General features: G+C 45.8%; 1 protein-coding gene across 3 annotated transcripts in view; it reads left to right on the forward strand.

Moving 5' to 3' along the window:
• MAP3K7 (mitogen-activated protein kinase kinase kinase 7) overlaps positions 1–18,923 on the forward strand; it is a 59,799-nt gene that overhangs the window by 1,728 nt on the left and 39,148 nt on the right. The window lies entirely within an intron of this gene.

The raw sequence follows: 18,923 nt of genomic DNA on the forward strand, positions 1-18,923 counted from the left end.
TGGGCGTTAATCTGGCCTCGCGCTACATCTCCGTTTTCTAAGACTATGTTCACATCTCCATTCGGAGGTTCTGGCATGAAATGATGGACAACGAGGTCCTGAGCGAAGGATCTTTTTGTCAACTAAGATTCCGGATGGCCAAATGGAACTGAATGAACCCCGTTGGACAATGCGGTCCGTTGGGCATCTTTTGGTTCCATCACAGAATGGGTCCTTTCAACCAGAATCCCCAAACACAGATGTGAATGTAGCCTACCTGACTTGTCTCCCATGACTGGTCCGTGAGGGCGGTTGTGGAAGGTGACAACATCAGAAATGATGACAGATTGATGGCCCGGCCTTTTGAGTGGAAATCTGTTTGGTGCAAAGCACTTGACAGTTGTTACCAACACCTGCATATGGCACCGAGCAAAACCAAGAAGTCCAGAATGACAGATGAGATTTGTCACAGAACTGTTTGGGAGTTCGTGGCTGACCCTCTCTCGTGTCACGTGAGAAAGGTGAGTGACAGCAATAAATGGTCAAAACCGGTCAATTTAAATGCCCTTTTACATGGAATGATCACCGTTTAAAAAATAATTTAAAATGGTGAAAATGAATGGTCATTCACTAAACGCAGGTGACAATCAAACGCTGACCGATAAATAGTTTCCTTTGTTCACCGTTTAATTATGCAGTCACAAAAATAATCGTTGAAATGAGCTGAAAAGAGTCAGATTTTTACCTCAGTGCCGTGCACTCCTCTGTTCTTGATTGGCATCCATACTCCTTTCTCTTCCCTGCTGTAATGCCGTGGCCAGCCCTGCCTCCTTTACTAGCTGTAACTTAATTGGCGTACTGTGCATGCACCTTGAGGATTGTTATTCCCACTGCATCCCAGTTCATATGACTGTGGGGGTAAAGGCCCTTTTACATGCAACAATTATTGCTCAAAATTCATCCAAATGGCCGAAAATGAGTGATCGTTACATGTAAACGCATTATTCTTTTGAACAAGTATTTTAGTTCACCTAAAATTCATCATTCATACCTTTAAAAGACTGAGGCCTCCCTCACATGGGCGTTTTTTTCCAGCATTTAGCGCTGCATTTTCAGCGCCGCTTTAAATGCTGTACAATGCTCCCATTCATTTCAATAGTGTGTGCCCTCTCTCTCGCTCTCCAGTGTTTTCAACTGGGCAGAAATTGCAGCTGAAAATGCTACCAAAAAGCTTGTCAATGCTGCTGCATCCGCAGTAAGCTCAGCATTAAAAAAACGCAGCATCTTTGCAAACAACCGTGCGAAGGAAACCTGAGCAAATGCGCTCCATTTGATTGTATTTTGCTCATCTTTCAAAAGACTGACTGGTCTCGCTGCCGCATGTTTATACTAGCCGCGAGGAGAACACTGGAATGTGTTAGCAGCTGTTTGCATAGCTGAGCGTGTTTAAGCACATGCTGAGCTCTGCAAACAAATCCTGGGAGGTCCTTTTACATGCAAATGAAGACGATAAAGAGCTAATGGCCATTAACACTTTATACAAATAGATCGCTCAATCTTTCTGTCCTTAAGGGCCTTAACTATCGTGAAGGAGCATGTGCAGTACCTCGCTGAAGTCACTGCAGGTAAGGGAGAGCTGAGGTGCCTGTGTGGGATCACTGCGCAGAAGAGAAATTAGGGGCGTGAATGGCGCGGTGCTGAGGGAGGAATCTGACTCAACTGCTCATTTTAATACAGTGTGCAATAGCTGATTGTAAAGGGACATCTATTGCAAAACTAATTAGTGATAAGGAAATCTCATTAGTAGCACTGTTAAAGGTACATTGTAAAAACTTAATGAAAAGTTCCCTTTAATAAGTAACTGCTCTTTAAAGATAATTTTTGGGGGATTTTAAATTGTGGCAAAATGTCTAGTTTTGATGAGTGGTCCGGGTCCAGCACTGAGTGCGGCTGATTGCTGAAATGAAGGGAGCAGTAGCCCTCGCCAGTTTTGTCTCCCTGCTTGCTATGAATGGAGGTGGGTGGACTGCAAGGATCCCCGGCTTGCTCCGTGTCAGCATTGCTGGTTCCTGTGTAAAAGCACAGAAACCATTCTTGTTTGAACGAGCTGTCGGACATCTGTTGCTCGACAATTGTTGTTTGAGCGAGTGACGTCACCGCTAACCTGTTTGCCCGCGTTCAGCCTGTTTGGACAGCAAGATCATTGTTGAGAATCGTTCACTTCTTGTTCAGTGTTCCACATCCCTACGTCACACAACAAGAAGTGAAAGAGCCAACAATGATTTTTAGTCCTGCTGAAACTGAATTCAGTCATTGGCTTGCATTTAAACCGAATGATGATTGTTCACTTTCGCTCGTTTGAACAATAATGGATCCATCTAAACGCAGCATACGTGTCAATTGTGTCGTCTATATGAGGTTGACTAGAATTATCCACCAGCCTGGTCTGTAAGACGTGTAGTTGGGGCTGGCCAGTAAGATCACTAGAGTTTGGGATCTTGTTGGGTAGTAATCTGGTGCCCTGTCGGCTTGACCAGTGTTGGCTGTGGCCTGACTTAAAGGGGTTGTCCCGCGATAGCAAGTGGGGTTATACACTTCTGTATGGCCATATTAATGCACTTTGTAATGTACATCGTGCATTAATTATGAGCCATACAGAAGTTATTCACTTACCTGTTCCGTTGCTGGCGTCCCCGTTGCCATGGTGCCGTCTAACTTCAGCGTCTAATCGCCGGATTAGACGCACTTGCGCAGATGGTTCTTTTATCTTCGGCTCCCTCCGGCATCATCGGCGTTTCGGCTCCGCCCCCTTGTACGCGTCATCGCGTAGCTCCGCCCCCGTCACATGTGCCGATTCCAGCCAATCAGGAGGCTGGAATTGGCACATGTGACGGGGGCGGAGCTACGCGATGACGCGTACAAGGGGCGGAGCCAAAACGCCGATGATGCCGAGCCAAGCCGAAGAGAAAAGACACATCTGCGCAAGCGCGTCTAATCGGCGATTAGACGCTGAAGTTAGACGGCACCATGGCAACGGGGACGCCAGCAACGAAACAGGTAAGTGAATAACTTCTGTATGGCTCATATTTAATGCACGATGTATATTACAAAGTGCATTAATATGGCCATACAGAAGTGCATAACCCCACTTGCTATCGCGGGACAACCCCTTTAAGAGTGCTGGACCTGAGGAGAACCAATTGGGGAGGTTTCAGACTGCTACCTGGAGAGATGGACTCTTCTGTGGGCTCATCAAAGCCCTGGAAATACTGCTGTTGTGAGCAGCAGCTACTACAGTGTGAGCCCAGCGTGCCCTGCCCAATTTAACTAATATTCTATGTGCCAGTAGTAACTGCAAGGCATTGTACTTGTGTAACCGCCAAGCCTTGTGCCTATTGTGCCTGTAATTATTAAGCTCTATGCCTCCTGTGAACTTCAAGGCTCTCACACGAGCGTTTTCTTTTTCCTTCGCACTGCAGGTATATCTCCCACAATGAATTTGTGCTTGCCTGCCGACAATTCCCATACACTATCTTGGCGTATGTGCGCAATGTGAGAGAGGCACACGTGACAGTAATGTGAAGCTTGTTACTGTGTATTATGCGTGCAAAACCCGCATGTGGAATTAAGCAGTAAGAAGCCCTCGTGTGAGAAATATAATATCTTTATTTGTATAGCGCTGGGTACAAGGGGGAAGGGGGGGGGGGGTTGCATACATTGGAGCAGTAGAAATCTTGGTTGCAACAGTGTCCATGCCATTTAACCCCTTAATGACGTAGGAGGTACAGTTACATCCTGCAGATTCGGGGTTTGTATGGAGGGACATCGGGGGTTGATCCCGCTCCATACAATGTGGGTGCTGGCTGTTTCTTACAGCTGTCGCCCACTAGTAAGACCTCCGATAAGCCACGCTGCTTATCAGAGCTGTTAACCCTTTAAATGCCCTGACCAATGTTCGGGGGTCCTATATGGCCCCCTATGATGAGGTCGCGGGTTCCCGTGAGGTTGTCACGGCAGCCGGGGGCCCTCTGAAAGGCCCCAGGACTGCCATTGCAGCTTGCCTATCAAGCCATGCCCATGGCTAAATGGAATGCCTGTCAGATCGTGGTGTGACGTAATGCTATGGCATTACATCTTACTGCAGGAGCGATCAAAGGATTGGAAGTTCTTGTCTCTTATGGGGACTAGCAAAAAAGTAAATAAGTTTAAAAAAGGTTTACTAATTTATAAAAAAAAAAAAAAAGTCATGTGTTAAAAAAAAAAACATTTTGCCATATTTATATTAAAAATCTAACAAAGGCCGTCTGTCTAAGGCCGCGACGGAATATCTCTAGCGATATTCCGCCACGGTGGGAGCTCCAAAAAATCTGTGCAATGCACCTATATTAATGATAGGCTCACCGCTGTGAATTGTGGCATGCTGCGATTTTAATCATGTAAGTGGAAAATCACTATCATTTTCCACTTGTGTGCAGTAGGCTGCGCTTTCCATAGTTATGCTATGGAAAGCGTGTCATGCGAGCTCAGCGTGCAATTTATCGCCAGTGGACAGACAGCCTAATAAAACAAAAATAAAAATTTTGGTATCGCTGTGTCTGTAAAAGTCTGATCTATCAAAGTAATTCATTATTTACTCCACACAGTAAACATTGTCAAAACAGATTTTAAAAAAGCACGCCAGAATGGCGCGTTTATTGGTCACTCCATCTCCATTAAAAAAAATGTAATTAACGATCAAAAAGTTGTATTTACTCCATAATGGTACCAATGGAAACTAGAGGATGTCCTGTACAAAATGAGCCTTCACACAACTGCGTCGATGGAAAAAATAAAAAGGTTGTGGCTGTCAGAAAATTGTGGCAGAAAATAATTTTAAAGAATTAAAATCTCTGGGAAAAAAATAAAAGTAGTACAGCTAAAAAATATAAATTTGGTATAGCAGTAATCACACTGACCTAAAGAATATAGTTATCATGTCACTTTTGTTGCCATAGAACGAAGACACACCCAAAAATGCCGGAATTACGGTTTTTCATTTTCCCCATTTCACTCTAAGAATCTTGAAAGTTTTTTTTAGTACATTACATGGTACATTAAATAGCACCATTGAAACATACAATTCGTCCCTCAAAGAACAAGCACTTAGACATCTATCTCTATGGATAAATATAAAAATTAGGACTTTTTTAAAAGCAGGGAGGAAAAAATGAAAATGGGGGGGGGGGGGGAGGAGGCTGCGTCCTTAAGGGGGTAAAGGGATTTTTCCCTCAAATTTTATTGATGACCTATTCTCAGGGTAGAGTATCAATAGCTGATTGGCTGGGGTCCACTTCTTGGGATCCTTCACCGATCAGCTGTTCCGGCACCTGCTGTCTCAATCAGAACACTGGGTACAGATCAGAAGCTGATTGCTCCCAACTCCTGTGTAGTGGTCGGCGCTGGTCATTGCATGTGCAGTTTCGGTACTGTTGTATCTTGTCTCCTCCAAAAACATGGGTGGAGACCCGGCCAGTGACAGGTAACGCCTTGTTACCTCCCTGATAATGCCCCCCTCAGCTTCCTACTTCTTCTTTTCAGCTCTAGTTCTTCCTGCGGCCGCTGCAGACGGCCAGGCTGTCACTCTCCCCCCACCCCACTCTGTTGCCGTGCTCACAGCTCTGATGCCCTATTGCTTCCTGCGGTCATCCTTCGTCCTGCCGTGGGCTGTCTCTCCATGGTGCCCCCAATGACACTGTTCTCCCTGTTGTAGTGGCAGTCAGTGCAGTTTCTCCCCGCCAGCTTGGAGAGAGAGGTAAGAGGTGTCCGCTGCCAGGGCCATGTCCATGTCACAGGAGGATGCGGCATCTGAACGGGGTGTGTGTCTGTGGCTGAATGCTCCATCCTCCCCTGTCACTGTCTCTGGCACACAGCAGCTGGTGACCCCCAACGATCACCGTTACAGTGGGGCCACCTGTTGCTGCTGTGTCGCCGGGGGGACAAAAACACTGAAAGCGGGGAGTCTCCCTGCCAGAGGTGTGACCTGGGCAAGGGAAATGGGCGGTGCATGTGGGGAGGTGTGTTTTCGCAAGCCAATCCCCAGCTCTGGCCATGACCTGGACGTAGCTCAAGCTGAGGACTCCCAAGCCATGTCTCCACCCATTCCTCTGGTGGAGACAAGATACAACAGTACCGTGCAGCTCTAATTAATTTTAATTAAATGTGTGCCACCCACTATATCCAATTGGCCTGGGTCCCAAGTGGCGGATCCCCAGCCAATCCTGAGAATAGGTCATCATTAAAATTTGCCTGGAAAACCCTTCAAGTTGGGTTCTGCCAATCACATCAGTGTTCCATGAGGTAGTGTTCATTTTACACAGTTCTTGACATGCCATAAAAGCAAACGGATATTATTTCCTTTCATTGGCTGTTACCTAATGGCTAGCTACAGAAAGCTGACTTAAACCAGAGAGGCTAGACACCCAACATAGCTCTTCAGCCGCTCTGTCCGAGCAGTGGGTCAAGGTCCCCCGATCACTGTCTGTGTTTATGACAAGTGTGACCAAATTACCTACATTTTAGGAAGCATGGTAAAAGACAGCAGTACAATCCGGCAATGGATAGCATTTTAACCCCTTAGTGACAGCCTGTTTGCACTTTAATGACCAACTAATTATTTACTTTTTTACATTGTTGCATTTCAGCCATAACCTTTTCCATTTTTCTATTGACCTAGTCATATGAGGGCCTGGTTTTTGCGGGACAAGTTGTATTTTAAATGGCATCATTTTTGGGTACATATATGCAAATAAGAAAGATGGGTACATATAATATACTGTATAAAGTGCCATTTAGATACAACGATTCTCGCTAACAATTCACTCAAAGGTGTCTTTTGAGCGATAATCGTTGGGTCTAAACGCACCGACATCGTGCAGTTTTCGTTAATGAGTCGTTCTCAGCGGGATACCGCTGATACTATTGTTTCAGCTGGTATCCCGCTCAGAGAGCACAGCAGAAGTATGCAAGCACAGCGCTCCTGCTGTGTTCTGCATCCCCCGCTTGGAGCGCTCAGCTGTCTACCAAAAAGACAACAGCTGTAAGCAGAAGGTAGCGTTCCTGCTTGTCTTCTGTATACAGCGGGAGCCTTCTTTACATAGCTCTTAAGTACCTTATTAGCTATTTAAGAGCTTATGCAAAGTGAACACTGAAAACTGTCACTCAAACTGCCATTTGAGTGAATTGAGTGATCATCTTGCTGTGTAAATGCACACAATGATTATCGCTCAAGATTGCAAGTGAGCGAATTTTGAGCGATAATCGTTTCCTAAATAGGCCTTAACTTTTCTTAACTTTTTAAAATCTGATTTGGTTAGAAAAATAAATTCTGTCATTTTTGTTTTTTGGATTTCATTTTAACGGCGTTCAGTGTGCAAAATAATGTGATAACGTTATTCTATAGGTCAGCATGACTCTGGCGACACCAAGCTTATAAAGTTTGTGTTGCTATTTCTGTACACAAAAAAAATGTTGCTTTTGTGTTGCCGCATTCCAAGAGCCATAGCATTTGTATTTTTCCATAATGGCTTGTTTTTCATGGGATGAACGCTAGTCTTCACTCATCTAAATTTTGGGAGCATATAACAATTGATTGCTTTTTATTCCATTATTTCTAGAGGCAAGATTAACAAAATCCGCAATTCTGGCATGTCTTTTATTTTTAATTGCGTTCACAGTGTAGTATAAATGATATGTTAATTTGATCCTGCAGGCCGGTACAATTATGTCAATGCCAAATTTATGTAAGCTTGTTTTTGTTTGCAACTTTTTCACTCTTTGTATTTTTATGTTTATCGCGGCATTCAAAGACCTCTAACATTTTTCTTTTTTTTTTTTTGTCAACTATTATGTGAAGTGTTTTTTTTTGTTTTTTTTTGTGTGTGATGAGTTGTACTTTTTAATGGTACCCTTTGGTGATCCATGTGATGTTTTGATCACTTTGTATTCGTTTTTTTTTTGGGAGGTGAGATATGCAAGATTAGCTTTTTTCACCATGTTTTTTTGTATCTTTTTCATGGCTTGCATTGTGCGGGTTAATTGTACTAACTTTTTTCTCTGGGTCATTACGAACACAGCGTTACCGCTTATGTGGTGGGGTTTGACATATCTTTTGTCCCAGTAGGGGAACTAAATATCACCATCTTTTCTTATTCTTCTAATACCCTATTATACATCAGTATAATAGTGCATTAGAAAGCCTACGAAGCTTAGCCAAAGGCTGACCCTCATAGGTCACTGAGGCTGGCAGACCCAGAGGCTTGGATATAGCAACCGATCAGGCCCATGTGATCACATCGTGAGGGTCCGATGGGTGAAAGAGGGAGCCCCCTCCCTCTGTTAGCCTTTTACATGCTGCACTGACCACAACATGTACAAGGTTATAATACCCTTGATCCGAAGTTTCTCCGGTCCTCAATATTAGAGCAAGTGCCCTGCTGTCATCCATCAGCCAAGCGTCCGCTTTCTCTGCCATGGGAGCCCCGGACTAAGTTTCTAATGCAGTGCCGTCTCTTAACGGCACTGCAGAATTAAGCCCCTTAATGGACGCAGGCATACGGGCGGTCGTTAAAGGGTTAAATAGAACCTTTCGCCAGGGACATGCTGTTCAAACCATGGGCACTATGAATTCGTTGACTATTAGCAGCTTGCCACATTTTTTAACATGCGCCTGACCCATAGAAGTCTACATGCCAAATGTGCACCACAAGTGTGGCGTGAACAGAGCCTTATTTTTGTGTCTGGGGAAAGCTCCAACTTCTTAGAGGGATTGTGAAGCAGGAGCACAGAAATTAGTGTTATTCCCCATCTGAGACTTTTCTGGAATATTGCTAGCCTTAGGCCTCATGTCCATGGGAAAATTCGGGCCCGCACGTATTCCCAGTGCAGAATCCCGTAGCGGGTCTCTCCTGGCCTGCAGACACGAGGACAAGAAATAGATTATACTTACCTGTCCGGACACTGTGGGTCTCCCCTCCGTCACAGCCGGACCTTGTTTCTTCTGCTCGGTGGATGTGCTCGGCAGCATGTCGCGCGCATGCGCCATGCACACTTTTTTTTTTTCTCTATAAACTCCTGCTTTCCTGTGGTCTTACGGCACGATATCAGCTGGGGGTGTGCCGCGGGACCGGACGGCTTCCATAGGCTTCCATGGAGCCGTCCATGCGGGAAAACCACACAAAATGGAGCATGCTGCAGGTGTTTTCCCACGCATGCGATCCGTGGGCCACAGATTTACTAATTCTATTTTGCCCATGGACATTGGGCCCTAAAACAGTCTTAGCTGCCCCTTTCTCCAGATCTAACCTCTCCGCTCTGGTTCTAGGTGGCAGCCGGGGATGGTCAGAAGTATGAAAACAGTTGACTGGTCTTAACCCGTTTACGTAGCTCCTACAGAAGTGAAAGGGAGTTGCAGAAATGGCGTAGCACAGCGCATTCAGCTGTTTCCACATTCCCGTCTGTCGCAGGCAGATGATATTGCCATCTCGGCCAGAATGGATAGAACCATACAAGTTGCTGCAGATGCAGTCATAGTATATTGCAGTTGTGTACCCTGTAAGTGGAAAACATTCCTTTTGAGTCCAGTAACACATTTGTATGTAATTTTAGCACCATGTGTTAAGGCCCATTTAGACACAACAATCATCGCTCAAATGATGTCTCTCAAGCGACTTTTGAGCGGTAATCCTTATATCACTTGCAGCCCAAGATGATCGCTCAAGATGAGTGATGACCTTGCCCTGCCAGCGGAGGATGCAGAAGACAAGCTGGGTGTCCCCGCTTGTCTTCTGCATCCAGCTGTTCTCCGCTCCGAGTGCCTGGCTGTTATACAGCCAAGCGCTCGAAGTGGAGGATGCAGAAGACAAATGGGGTGTCCCCGCTTGTTATCTGCATCCAGCTGTTTTCTGCACTGAGCGCCCAGCTGTTATACAGCCGAGCGCTCCGTGCCAGGTATGGAGAATAGAGCTTGACCGCTCTGTTCTTCATACCCAGCTGTCATCAGGGAGTGGGATACAGCTGTATCCCGCTGTGAATCCCTATTAAGACTCATTGTTGAAAGACAATGATGAGCGACGGCTTAACGGAAACTGCACAATGTCAGTGCAGTTACACACAACGATTATCGCTCAAAGGACGGCTTTTGAGCGAATTTTGAGTGATAATCATTGTCTAAATGGGCCTTTAGTTTACTGATTAAATGATAACATTTTGTAATGCAGTAATACGGATTCCATTCTGCTGCAATCACCTTGTTCGAGGATTGGCAATTTTTAGTTTTTGTCCTAAGCGGATTGCGGTGTGTGCTGTATGTCTGGGATTACCAAGGTTTAGAACGGCTTATGTATACATAAGGTATTAGTTAAGGGGCAGTGCACCAAGGGTCAAGCCACATAACCATATTGTCATTTACTTCTTAGGCCTCATGTCCACGGGGAAAATCAGGCCCGCTACGGATTCTACATGTAGAATCTGCAGCGGGTCTCTCCTGCCCCGTGGACATGAGCGCTGAAAATAAGAATAAATCAGAATTAACTCACCTCTCCCACGCTCCGGATCCTTCCTTCGCTGCCGCATCATCTTCTCTGCATCGCGGCCGGATCTTCTTTCTTCGGCCTGGCGGATGCGCAGGATGACGTCGGTGACGTGCCCCGCGCATGCGCCGGCCCGAAGCAAAATGATCCGGCCGCGACTGAGAGAAGATGGCGCCGCGGCGAAGAGAAGAAACGGAGCGGGTGAGTAAAATATGATTTTTGTCTCCCGCGGATCCGGGCGGCTTCCATAGGCTTCAATAGAAGCCCGCGGGAGCCGTCCCCGCGGGAGACCCGCACGAAAATGGAGCATGGTCCAGATTTTTTCATGCTCCATTTTTTTAAAATCACTTTTATTGACCATCCGCGGGTATTTATCTACCCGCGGGTGGTCAATGCATCCCTATGAGATGCGGATCCGCGGGCAGGAGAAGAGTTAAAATCTGCTGTGGATTTTAATTCTTCTTTTGCCCGTGGACATGAGGCCTTAAGGTTCGTTTAGATGTAACAATTATTATTCGTTTTAACAATTTTTTACAATGATAATCATTCAGTCTAAGTGTGAGCCAACGACTGAATGGCAAATGAGACTTGCTTTTTATTCATTGTTCAATTTTAGCCGGCATAAAAATCATCGTTGTCTTGTTTTACTTCCCGTTGTGTTTAAACATTGAAAATTAGTTCATGAGAACCAAACGATTCTCAACAATGATCTGCCTGTCTAAAGGGGTTCCACGAGCTGATGATGAAGGCAGCATTTCTCGTTGTGTGTGAAAGGGCCATTAGGCTTTCTGTTCATAGGGCTTCAGTGACGTTGCTTCTGACAGTAGAGTAGAGATGTACTGTATATCGCACTTGTGCCTTTTTGGACCTCATCCCTGTTGTTAGAATGCTAATATTCCTGGTCAAGAAGTCTCATCTGGATGGTTGATTCACAAGCATGAGTAACAGCTCATGCAGTTGGTTTTATGAGCAGGAGACGTATTTTCAGTGCTAAATGCGAGACCAAATCCCAACCTGGGCGGTCCAGGGAGCCGTTCCTTCACAAAACCTTTCTTGATATCCCAGGAAGGATTCGGTACCGTTCTTGATACTAAATGCATAGCTCTTTCACTGAGCTGTAATACAGCAATGTACATGAGCTGTAAATCAGAATTCTGACTCGGGATGTGTAGGCTGGCTTGCTACCAACTTTATGGGAAAAGGATATTCCTATAATAAGTATAATTTTATAGCTACCACTAAAACTCCCAATTTAACTAATTAAAAATGGAAATAAAAATCTTAGTGTTTGTGATGCCAGTGCTGCTAATAAAGCAACTTGCACATCGAACTAATCATATTGTCTACAAGGCAGTGACATTAATATGTCTGCGACCTGCTTTTCCATGTGTATTGAGGGGAAAATAAATCATCTTGGGCCCAATATCCATGGGCGAATTTGAATTGCGGAATCTCCGCTGGGCACCTGCGTGGATGATCCGCAGTTCAAGCTGCCCATAGGGAAACATGGGCGTCCGCAACTGAATTAAAGCATGCAAATTTGATTTGTGGACCTTTGGGTGGATTCAGACTACCGTATATCGGCTCGGTTTTCACGCCGAGCCGATATACGGTGTCCTCATCTGCAGGGGGAGGGGAGGATGGAAGAGCCAGGAGCAGGAACTGAGCTCCCACCCCCTCTCTGCCTCCTCTACAGCCCCTCTCCACCTCCTCTACAGCCCCTCTCCGCCCCTCTGCACTATTTGCAATGAAAGGAGGCGGGTCTAAATTAGAAGAATTAGCCCCGCCCTTTCCCGCCTCTCCTCATTGCAAATAGTGCAGAGGGGGTGGGAACTCAGAGCACTGCTCTTGGCTCTTCCGCACACATACGCAGTACAGAAAAAAGAAGACCCAGACGGGTAGGAAGGGTCCTCTGGCGCGGGCAGGGTCTGGTTCCGCTGTGGGCTCCCGCATGAGTCCTTATGGTGCCTATTGGGTGAATTTTTTTATTTATTTATTTTTTTTTTTGAAAGGCATTTACTGAAATGGTTCTAAAAAGTTTTCCAAGAACTGTGCCCTGTTTAAGATCTTCACTGTATGTAAGCTATGCATGCGTTTTTCATATGTTATCAGTGGGGGATGTCATTAGTGTGACATGGAGCAATTCATTTCTTATTCATCAACATTGTAAATCTGATAACGATTGTAAAATATTACAATGGAAAACCCGATACCATTTTCAAGCCTGATTGAAAAAGGGTGGAACCTCTTAGACCCCACTGACATCTAGAACTGCATTAGGATCCCATTTGTGTCATAGTGGAAAAATCTGAATAGGCTGCTTTCATTTACCAGTTGCTGCTGCTGTTTCATCCATTGGCTTGCTGGTATGAAATATCAGTTCGGGAGGGAATCCACTTTCATGTAAAAAAAAATAAAAAATTAGATAGGGTGGTATTGTATCTTGACGCCACCGGAAGTACTGATGGAGCCAAGATATAGTGTGCTTGACAGGAGGTTGACGCCCCATGTTCGTGATTGGCTGGGCGCTTGTCTCCCCGTCCTCGGCCTCACAGGTCCTGTAGGTGCCGGCGGCCTCCCTGCAACCCTGAATCTGATGACCTACGCTCCCTTGTAGCGGCTCCACAGTGACTCGGCATTTATCTGCACTGGGCATGCAGGAAGGGCAGAGCCGGTGTTCGGCACTCTGAGCGCTGCTGTGCATCTCAGCGCTGGGCATTGCGGAAGGTGGCACCCGGCAGATTACACTTGGGAGCGGTGTTGAGCGGGTAAGGAGGTGGGGGAGCATTGTCATCGGCGGAGAGGGGGGGGGGGCAGGAGCAGAGCTTGTTGCCAGCAACGGCACCAGTGGGCTGGGAAGCCACAGTGTAAAGAGCAGAGCTTGTTGCCAGCAGCAGCGCAGGGATACATGCTCCCAGCCTACAGTGTGCATGCATTTTTGCCTGGGCTGCAGGGATTGGGATTACTTTTCCTGTTAGCCTTACATTCTTTTCGGTTAACCCTTTGCAATCCAATTTTAGATTCAGGGTTTCCTAGGGGGCTTTCTCTTTCTGCCATTACACAATGGTGCCATCTGCTGGCTAGAGCCAGTACTGCAATATGTGACACGCCAGAGAGGCCCCCCGACAACAGAGCAGCGCGTAATCTACAGTAAGAATACCCTGCCGGACGTCTTCCGACATTGGAGTCGTACAGCCTTCAATTAGAATGTCTTTAGACGTCAGACAGTGGATTGGAAAGGGTTAATGCTTCTATGTTACAGCTCTAACATGGAAGCATTAGTAGCTAATAAAGTAAGCCTAACACAAACCCGAATCCCTAAGCCTAACCCTGAAGCCCAGGCAAAAAAGCTATGCAAACGCTGCTGCTAGAACCTGCTTGAATGTAGCCAATCGGATGCTAGGGGTGTGATGGGGGCGTTCCCGCATCAAAGTCCTGTCAAACCCCTAGCTTCCGGTGGCGTCAAGATGCAATAATACCAATAGATAGATACATCTCTCCTTCCTGTCTTGTCCTTAGAACCTCTCTGTTCTCTTGGAAAGCGCTGAGGGGCCTTAAAAGGAAAAAGGTTTTGTACAGTGTTAGCCAGTACAGTAAAGTGTGATTGTTCTCAGTAAGAGAAACCAGGGAATCTTGTAGATATGATACCTTTTAATGGCTAACAAAAATACATGATGTTACAGCAAGAACCCGAAAGCATGCTGTAACATCATGTATTTTTGTTAGCCATTAAAGGAGATGTCCCGCGCCGAAACGGGTTTTTTTTTTTTTTAAACCCCCCCCCCCGTTTGGCACGAGACAACCCCGATGCAGGGGTTAAAAAAACCACCCGCACAGCGCTTACCTGAATCCCGGCGGTCCGGTGACTTCAATACTTACCGCTGAAGATGGCCGCCGGGATCCTCTATCTTCGTGGACCGCAGCTCTTCTGTGCGGTCCACTGCCGATTCCAGCCTCCTGATTGGCTGGAATCGGCACGTGACGGGGCGGAGCTACACGGAGCTACACGGAGCCCCATAGAGAACAGCAGAAGACCCGGACTGCGCAAGCGCGGCTAATTTGGCCATCGGAGGCCAAAAATTAGTCGGCACCATGGAGACCAGGACGCTAGCAACGGAGCAGGTAAGTAAAAAACTTTTTATAACTTCTGTATGGCTCATAATTAATGCACAATGTACATTACAAAGTGCATTATTATGGCCATACAGAAGTGTATAACCCCACTTGCTGCCTCGGGACATCTCCTTTAAAAGGTATCATATCTACAAGATTACCTTGGGGCCTTAATTTAACAAAACTAAGATTTCTGTTGTGCTGAACAAAAAAAGGTGACCACCCCTATTTAACCCCTTAGTGACCGACCTATGGCTTCATGTCCACGGGCATGCACGGTGGAATCCCACAGCGGTTTCCACCCATGCCCGCAGCTGTGAGGCCAAAAATGTCATTATACTCACCTGTCCGGACACTGCGGGTCTCCCCTCTGTTGCGGCCGGATCTTCTTTCTTCTGCCCGGCACGCTGGCAGCATGCCGCACGCATGCACAGTGCATACTTTTTTGTTTTTTATAATCTCCTGCTCTCACGCTGGTCTGCGGCACAGCACGATGACAGCTGAATTGAAGTCAATGGAAGCCGTGGGAGGCGTCCGTGCGTGAGATCCGTAGAAAATGGAGCATGCTGCGATTTCTTCCCACATGTGCGACCCACATGCCGGGAAAAAATCATAAACGCATGCGTTTATTTGCCCTGTAGATGCTAATGCATCCATATGGGCTTCTGGAGCTGCGAATTTTATAATTAAAATCTGCACGTGGACATTGGGCCTAAAAGTGTTTTTACGTCATGCCGTTGCAGGACTTGTATGGAGAGAGAAATTGCACGGATATCTCCCACCATACGCTGCAGGCATCGGCTATTTCTTACTGCCGACACCTGGCTGTAACCGCACCGATGAGCCGCACAGCTCATCGGACTGTTAACCCTGTAAATACCACTGTCAATTCTGACAGCGGCATTTAAAGAGAGCCGTACAGGTGTCATGCCTTCTGAAAGGCCCCTAGGGCTGTCATGGAAGAATGCCTATCAAGCCATCCCCATTAAAGAATGCCTGTCAGATTGCAGTATGACGTAATGCTATGGTACATCATACTGCAGGAGCGATCAAAGCATCGCAAGTTGTGGGTCCCCCTAGGAGGACAATAATATCTAATTTGTGTCTCCTCCCTTTTAGTTTTATCCCATTGCTTCTAGTCTTTCCTTGTGAAAATGAGAATAGGGCTGATCCAGATCATCAGTTTTCTACGGTAGTGTTTGTGCACCGTAGAAATAAGCCGCTCCGAAATATGTCGGAATTTCATTTTTGTTGCCACTTAAAAATTCTTAAAAGTTTTTCAGTACATTATATGGTACATTAAATAGTACCATTGAAAAATACAACTCATCCCACAAAAAACAAGCCCTCATTCAGCGACGTCGATGGATAAATAAAGGAGTTATGATTTTTTTAAGGCTGGGGAGGTAAAACCGAAAAAAGGGGAAAAACAAAAAAGCTTGGTAACGAAGGGGTTCAAAAGCTTCATATTTTTGTTAGCATCCCAGGTACGGGAAAGGACGGTTTTAGATACTTTTAATTCTTGCTCAGGTATCCCATTACTTTTGGTAGGATAATGTGATTATTTAGGCAAACAAGAATCATGATATTCTCGTTCTGTCTGAAAAGACCAAACACTTTTAGGCCTCTTTCAAACGGGCAACAGCAAAATCGCCACGAGAAAATCGCAGCGATATTGCATCGCTGTTCTGTGCGATATTGCTGCATTTTCTCGTGGCAATATTGCTGCTTCCTGATCAATGGATTGCTGTGATTGGCTCGTTGAGCACTGGTTCTAAATTGCTGAGCCGTGGTGCTCGAGAACCAATCACAGCCTATTTTTCAAACTCCTGACAAGGAAGTGCTGAGGAAAAACTACAAGCAAGTCTGCTGGGGACCTGAGGAGACGGACAGCACCTCTTAGGATATTATATATATTATTATCGTGTGTGTGTGTATAATAATATATATATATATATATATATATATATATATATAATTTTTCTTATGCAGCTAGGGCTTATTTTGGGGCTATTACAGTAGGATTTCTTACTGTAAAAGTTGCACCACACAAAAACCGTGTTTTCGTGCAATGCAACACATAGGAAGGCTCCATAGGGAAGCATGGGCTGCAAAACCTCGCAAATTGCGGCAATTCTCGCAATGTAGCAGGCTACAAAACATTGCTAATGTGAAGGAACCCATTGGAAAGCATGGGCTTCACATACAAGCGATTTGTAGCGCTGTCGCATTGCAAGAAAATGATTTTGTTGCCCCTGTGAAACTGGCCTTAGGAGATTTTACTCGTGGTTTTATTCCCCTATTTTTTTATTTTTTTCTTCAGCTACCAAAATTATTTCTGTGTTTTGTTTTTTTCTGTGACACTTAGAGCTATTTTTTTAATACCTCTTTTTTTTCACTAACTTTTTCTTAGTAGCCTTTCCGGGTTTGGCCTTAACTTTTTTTTTTTACCTATGGTCCATAGCCTTTGGGCCTTGCTTATATCCTTTTTGTGTTTTAGTTAGCGACTCCGTGTGGGCCCTAGGTACTAATAGTGACTGCTTGGCCTAGGTCTTGTGGCATCTGAGCATCACCTATACTTGTTGGCCTGTAGGCTTGTGGCTGCTGAGCTTTGTCTGTGACTCAATGATCTGCCTTTGACTTATGGTCTCTTGGCTCTGCATATGACTTATGTTTACTTAGGCCTCATGTCCACAGGGAAAAGATTATTTTAAATCCGCAGTGTTTTTCCCGCACACAGATTAGCGCCCCATAGGGATGCATTGGACACCTGCAGGTAGTTAAATACCTGTGGATGTCATTTTCCCTTTCAGGCGCGGATCCGCGTGCGGGGAAAAAAACGCGACATGTTCCATTTTAGTGCGGGCCTCCCGCGGGGACGGCTCCCGCAGGCTTCTATTGAAGTCTAATGAAGCCGTCCGGATCCGTGGTACACCCGTACCAGAATTAAAACTCACCTGTCTGGACGCTGCAGATATTCCCTCCGTCGTGGCCAGATCTTCTTTCTTCAGCCTGGCGCATACGCGCGGCGCGCTGCCGGTGTGCCGAGCACATCCGCCAGGCCGAAGAAAGGAGATACAGCGGCGACGGAGGGAAGGTCTGCAGCGTCCGGACAGGTGAGTTTATTCTTATTTTTGGCCTCATGTCCGCGGGGCAGGAGGGACCCGCTGAGAATCCACGGCGGGCCTGATTTTCCCCGTGGACATGAGGCCTTATATTCCCTGTGTTGGGCTACTTGCTGCTGACCTTTGATTTTTGACAGGTGACTTTCAGTGGAAAGACAATGGACAAAGCCTCTTTTTCCTTGCCACACATCCTCAGTAAGGGCCCATTTACAAGGAAAGATGATCGCTCAAATGGCAGTTTAAGTGACAGTTTTGAGCGACCACTTTGCATAAGCTCTTAAGTCGCTAATTAGCGACTTAAGATTTTATTATTGTGTAAATGAAGGCAGACACTGTATGCAGAAGACAGTGGGAGCGCTGTCCTCTGCATACAGCTGCTTTGTTCTCGGAGCTATCAGCTGGTATCTTTATGAGCTGATAGCTCCGAGAACAGCAGGAGCACTGACAGCTGCTTTGTTCTCGGAGCTCTTGCTGAGAGCTCCGAGCAGAATACCAGGTGAAACAATAGTAGCAGCGGTATCCTGCTGAGTACTCCGCGCGTGGCGCTGATAAGTCATAAGTGACTTCTAGCTTGCTAAAAGTTAGCAATGAACGAATAGTGCATGAAGAGTACACAGTGGCTATGCATTTAGGCACAACGATTATCGCTCAAAAGATGGCTTTTGAGCGAATTTTGAGCGATAATCGTTGTCTAAATGGGTCTTAAGTAGAGATGAGGGAGCGTACTCGGTAAGGACAGATACTCGAGCAAGTATCTGCCTTACCGAGTATGTGCTGTCATCTCAAAGTTTGTGCTTGCGATTTTTGTGCGATGCGTTGTTAACATTAGAAAGTCCCATTTGACAATCGCGTGAAAAAAATACAGCGATATTGCAGCGTGTAAAAAAAGCCACCCTAATTCTTGTACTACAACACGGCGATTATCTGAACGTACGCCCTAAACTACGTTTTTTTCTGGAATGACTGCAGTCAACCGGCTATTTGCGAGTTTGACCCAAGGCAATTGGCTGTTCTGAAAAGTGGTTGTATTTCATGGCACAACCCCTTTAACGTCTCGTTATACAATGCAGAAGCTTTATTTTGGAACCCATAATAACATTTGGGGATACTGTCAATGTTTCAGATCTGTTATGTAGCATGC

The sequence above is a fragment of the Eleutherodactylus coqui genome, chromosome 1 (assembly GCF_035609145.1).
Source record: "Eleutherodactylus coqui strain aEleCoq1 chromosome 1, aEleCoq1.hap1, whole genome shotgun sequence".
In the NCBI taxonomy this organism is placed as follows: domain Eukaryota; kingdom Metazoa; phylum Chordata; class Amphibia; order Anura; family Eleutherodactylidae; genus Eleutherodactylus; species Eleutherodactylus coqui.